Genomic DNA, 6,000 nt, shown 5'->3' on the forward strand with positions numbered 1-6,000 from the left:
TAAGTTAGTATATACTATACATATTATAATGACAATTGCTTGTGTTTGGGTTTTATTTTCTTCCTACCCTGCTATCTCAAGACCATATCCTATTGGCCAAGTGATACCAGGAGTGGGTATTGACCTATATTGTGGCTGAGCAGTTTTGTTCAGTAAAAGAAATGGTGGCCGGCGCTGCGGCTCACTAGGTTAATCCTCCGCCTTGCGGCGCCGGCACACCGGGTTCTAGTCTCGGTCAGGGTGCCGGATTCTGTCCCGGTTGCCCCTCTTCCAGGCCAGCTCTCTGCTGTGGCCAGGGAGTGCAGTGGAGGATGGCCCAAGTACTTGGGCCCTGCACCCCATGGGACCAGGATAAGTACCTGGCTCCTGCCTTCGGATCAGCGCAGTGCGCCGGCCACAGCGCACCAGCCGCGGTGGCCATTGGAGGGTGAACCAATGGCAAAAGGAAGACCTTTCTCTCTGTCTCTCACTGTCCACTCTGCCTGTCCCAAAAAAAAAAAAAAAAAAAAAAAAAAATTGGTAATGGGACTGATGCTGTGGCGTAGCAAGTAAAGCCACCACCTGCAATGCTGGCATCCCATATGGACGCCTGTTTGAGACCCAGTTGCTCTACTTCCAATCCAGCTCTCTGCTATGGCGTGGGAAAGCAGTAGAAGATGGCCCAAGTCCTTGGGTGTCTGCGTCCACATGGGAGACCCAGAAGAAGCTCCTGGCTCCTGGCTCCTGGCTCCTGGCTCCTGGCTCTCTATCGGCACAGCTCCGGCCATTGAGGCCATTTGGGGAGTGAACAAGTGGATGAAGACACCCCCCTCCCCACTATGTGCCTCTCTGTAACTCTGCCTTTCAAATAAATCTTTTTTTAAAAAATGGTAACAGCAGCTACCATTTATTGAGAAATTGTTACATGCTGTATGCAAGGTCCCTTGTATCTGGTCCTCAAAACCACCACATTAGACAGGCATTATTATATATATAACACTCTTGGCCAGATTACTCAGTTGTAGTGTCTCATACATTAAATAGTGAGAATCAGATCCAGGCTAACTGAATTTCAGTAGTCTTTATCCATACTTTTTTAGATAATTCATTTTAGAAATTTCACCTTGTTTTCAAAGATGTGATACACATACCATATGCTCTAAGGTAATATTTTTTGTTTGTTTTAGGTTTCTACTTTCATTTTAATCTGAAAACCTGAACATTATTTTGTTTGGGGTTTGTGTGCCAGAAACAAGTACCCAGTGAGTGGAGATGTCCGCAGGTGTGATCTGGCTGTGTTCCGCAAGTTTGTTTCTACATAGGCCATTTCAGACTTGGAGCAGGATGTTTTCATACAGTGTGACACAGTCAGGTACGAAGCTGGCTTGTGAAGACTAATGTGTATGTAAACCAGCTCTCCCAGCTTGTTCCATGAAAGGCTTCCGTGAGCAGAGACCTTTGCACGTGCCCTCCCCTGGGAGACTGAGTAGTGCACATTATTGAATATCTGAGAGAACTATTGCTTTAAGAAGTCTGTTTAAAATTTATTTTAACATAGTGTTTTTCAGATGTATGTTCCCATAATCACCCTACCTTGTCCATCAAGTTAATATCCCAAATAGGGAAAAAGAGTTTGTCAGTGGAAGGGAAGGCATGGTAGCAATAATGGCACCATCTTTGTGGATTAGACACACTTTCCCAAACATAAGGTTTTAGTTTTTGGTAATTTATGGAAGAAACTGTAAAGTCCATATCCAGGGCAGATGAGAGAGTGGTTGATGTGGTGGGTTATAAGCTGCTGTGGTTTGGTAAGGGTACGACTGGTACAACTCTTGCTCCAATAGTTGCTGCTCTAAGCAGTTTTCCTAAGCATCTTGTCCTCACCATCAACTGTTGGATAACTTGAGCACGTCTGCTACTCATTGGAAAAACAGAAGAGCAGATAGCAAGTGTCTGGTCTGGAGCTCATACTGCCAAGCCTTGGTTAGTTGCCCCAGCAAAGTGGTTTTTGTACTTTGGCTCCTATACTTTGATTTTAATTTTGACTCATCTGGGTTTTCATTTGAGGAATTATTTGGGGGAGGTAATGCTGAGAGAAGGTAAGTGAGTATGGATTTGGCAAGTGTTTAGTCATGATTTCAACTCAGCTGCCCAACCTGAAGTTTTTTCAGTAAGTCTGGCCAAATGTTCAGCATTTCAAATCTGTTGCTGGAATTGGGAGAGGACTTTCTTTAAATTATTTTTTTTCTTTTACCTTTTTTAAAAAAAATTTATTTGAAAGAGCTAGAGAGAGAGGCAGGGACAGTGAGAGAGGCCTTCCATCTGCTGGCTCACTCCCCAGATGGCTGCAATGGCCAGGGCTGGATCTTCATCCGAGTCTCCCACATGGGTGCAGGGACCCAAGGACTTGAGCCAACTGCTGCTTTCCCAGGCGCATTAGCAGGGAGCTGAATCAGACATGAAGCAGCCAGGACTTGAACTGGCACCCAAATGAGATTCTCGCACTGCAGGCGTCTGTACATCACTGCAGTGACCCAGCATTTTTTTAATGCAGAGTGACCAAGATCTATCTACTGTTTCATTCCCTACAACTGGGACTAGACCTGGCCAAAGCCAAGAAGCTGGAACTCCATCCAGGTCTCCCATGTGGGTCATCTTGAGTTATCACCTGCTGCTGGGTTGGAAGCAGAGGAGCATATCTGTTTGGGTTTGTTTCTTTTAAGATTTTATTTATTTGAGAGGCAGAGTTACAGAAAGAGGGAAAGACAGAAAGGTCTTCCATCTGCTGGTCCACTCAAATGGCCACAATCGCTGGAGTTGCACCGATCCAAAGTGAGGAGCCCGAAGATTTTTCCAGGTCTCCGACGTGGGTGCAGGGGCTGAAGTGCTTGGGCCATCTTCTGCTTTCCCAGGCCACAGCAGAGAGCTGGATTGGAAGAGGAGCAGCCAGGACTAGAACCAATGCCCATATTGGATGCCGGCACTGCAGGCAGAGGATTAACCTGTGCCACAGTGCTGCCCACCCGTCCCCCAAGTGGCATCTTGGCCACTGTGTTAAATGCTCTGTAATGTATGTAAATAAATATATGTATTTATAAATGTATGTAAGTTCTCTGTCTGTGGCAGAGAACATACATAAATTGTTTCGCCTTTGTTTAATTCTTTTTGGATTGATGACAATGTTGACTAGAAATAGAAGAGGATTGGGCAGGCTGATTTTTTTTTTAAGTTTTTAAGTTTTTTATTTAGTGAGAGAAATGCAGCAGAGAATGAGGGCTCCATCTAAGAAAGAAACGGAAATCTGGATTCATACCGAGCACCGGAGCCAGCCACGTGGAGGAGCCTGCAGGCCAGAAAGCATGGGGTGGGTGGCCCGAAGGCCAAGCGCCCCAAAGGCACGAGCCAGGCTGATCTTTTTTTATCTTAACAGTGTTATTAGGGGCCGGCACCTATGGTGAGTCAGTGACTTCGCTGCTCCACTTCTGATCCAGCTCTCTGCTGTGGCCTGGGAAAGCAGTGGAAGATGGCCCAAGTCCTTGGGCCCCTGCACCCACGTCGGAGACCTGGAAGAAGCTCCTGGCTGGCTGGCGCCGCGGCTCAATAGGCTAATCCTCCACCTAGTGGTGCCGGCACACTGGGTTCTAGTCCCGGTCGGGGCGCTGGATTCTATCCTGGTTGCCCCCCTTCCAGGCCAGCTCTCTGCTGTGGCCCGGGAGTGCAGTGGAGGATGGCCCAAGTACTTGGGCCCTGCACCCCATGGGAGACCAGGAGAAGCACCTTGGCTCCTGCCTTCGGATCAGCGCAGTGCACCGGCCGCAGCGTGCTGGCCACCGCAGCCATTGGAGGGTGAACCAACAGCAAAAGGAAGACCTTTCTGTCTCTCTCTCTCTCTTACTGTCCGCTCTGCCTGTCAAAAAAAAAAAAAAAAAAAAAGAAGCTCCTGGCTGCCTGGCTTCCATCTGGCCTAATTCTAGTTGTTGCAGCCATTTGGAGAGTGAACCAGCTGATAAAGATCTCTTTAACTCTTTCAAATTAAATAAATCTTTTAAGAAATAGTATCTTTGGGGCTGGTGCTGTGGCTCACTTAATCCTCCGCCTGAGGCGCCGGCATCCCATATGGGCACCAGGTTCTAGTCCCGGTTGCTCCTCTTCCAGTCCAGCTCTCTGCTGTGGCCCCAGGAGAGCAGTGGAGGATGGCCCAAGTGCTTGGGCCCTGCACTCACATGGGAAACCAGGAGGAAGCACCTGGCTCCTGGCTTCAGATCGGCGCAGCGCTGGTCATGGCGGCCATTTGGGGCGTGAACCAACGGAAGGAAGACCTTTCTCTGTCTCGCCCTCTCACCGTAACTCTACCTGTCAAAAAAAAAAAAAAAAAATAGTATCTTTAACCTCATTTTGTTGGGGGGGGGGGTATTCTTTTTAAGATTCATTTGAAAGGCAGAATGACAGAGACAAAAGGAGAGACAGAGAGATCTATTTGCTGCTTTGCTCCCCAAATGGCCACAGTTGCCAGGACTAGGTCAGGCCAAAGCCAGGAGCCCAGAACTTAATCCATGTCTCCCATGTGAGTGGCATGGTTCCAAATATGTGGGCCACCTCCCGCTGCCTTCCAGGCACATTAGATTGGAGCTGGCTCAAAAGTGGAGCAGTTGGACTGTAGCTGACCTATATGAGATGCCAGAGTCCCAAGCAGCTGCCCCTTGACTCCATGTTTTAAGTGGAGGGGATTACAAGCAGCTTGTTGTATGCCTTGTTCTAATAGTTCTAACTGGTAAGGTGTCAACCAATAATACAGCTTAAAACCAAATTAAGAGCTCTTTAATCACCTGTAAAAATTGTCACTAAGCAAGATAGAACGTTCTCACAGAAATCAGAACTGTCAGATGGTTTCTTTAACATCAAAGCCTAATGCAAAATGTTGGATTTCAGAAGTTGAAGCAGATTTGTGAATCATTGCCAATTATGCTGCTGCCTTTTTAATAATCCCTTAAGTCAGTTTACTGGGGGAGGAAGGGCTGAGTTGGACCACAGAATGGGAATCTGAGGAAATGTGTTCATCTTCAGTGCTAACTGAAAAGCAAACTGGTTCCCACTTCCCAAGCAGGAGTGCTTGAGTTTTTCATGGTAAATCAAAAAGTACATAATCCAATCTAGGAGTCCCCTAGTTTGCTTTTTTTCTAACCATGGAGGACACTGGAGAGGTAACCTGCCTCTTGGGGTGCCCTCAGCAACATGTATGAGAATGCTGGTTCAACCGCTGGCTACTCTGTTTCTGATCCAGCTTCCTGCTGGTGTTCCTGGGAAGCAGCAGATGATGGCTCAAATGTTTGAGTGTCTGCCACCTACGGGAGAGACCCAGATGGTGTACTTGGCTCCTGGCTTTGGCCTGGCCTAGGCCTGATGGTTTGGGGCATTTGGAAAGTGAACCTGTGGATGGAACATACACATTCTCTCTGTGTTTCTGTGTCTTTCAAATAAATATATAAAAATAATTTTCAACCAGATTGCAAAGTAAATTGGACCCAGGGTCATAGTCTCTTTATTTTTCAAAGCTCCAAGCATTGTTCCATGAAATTCAGTTAGAATCATCTGGAATTTTACAGTTTGAATGAAGACACACTAATAAATGTAAAATTGAGAGGAAAGATGTTTATTTTTTGAGAACATTAAACTTTTTTTAAAGACCTATTTTGTAAAGATCTATTGAAAGGCAGAGTTATAGAGAGAGACAGAGATTTTCCATCCACTGATTTAATTCCCCAAATGGCCGCAACAGCTGGAATTGAGCCAATCCGAGGCCAGGAGCTTCTTCCAGGTCTCCCATGTGGGTGTAGGGGCCCAACTATTTGGGCCATCTTCCACTGTCCATTAGCAGAGAGCTGGATCAGAGAGGAGCAGCCAGGACTTGAACCAGGACCCATATGGGATGCTGGCTTTACCCACTATGCCACCACGCCTGCCTCTAAACATTTATTAATCATCAACTTTGTGCCCAGGAATTTTGCTGGTAAAGGTAAGTAA

This window comes from Oryctolagus cuniculus, chromosome 4, assembly GCF_051225735.1.
Source record: "Oryctolagus cuniculus isolate XC-2025 breed Fujian yellow rabbit chromosome 4, ASM5122573v1, whole genome shotgun sequence".
Classification (NCBI taxonomy): Eukaryota; Metazoa; Chordata; class Mammalia; order Lagomorpha; family Leporidae; genus Oryctolagus; species Oryctolagus cuniculus.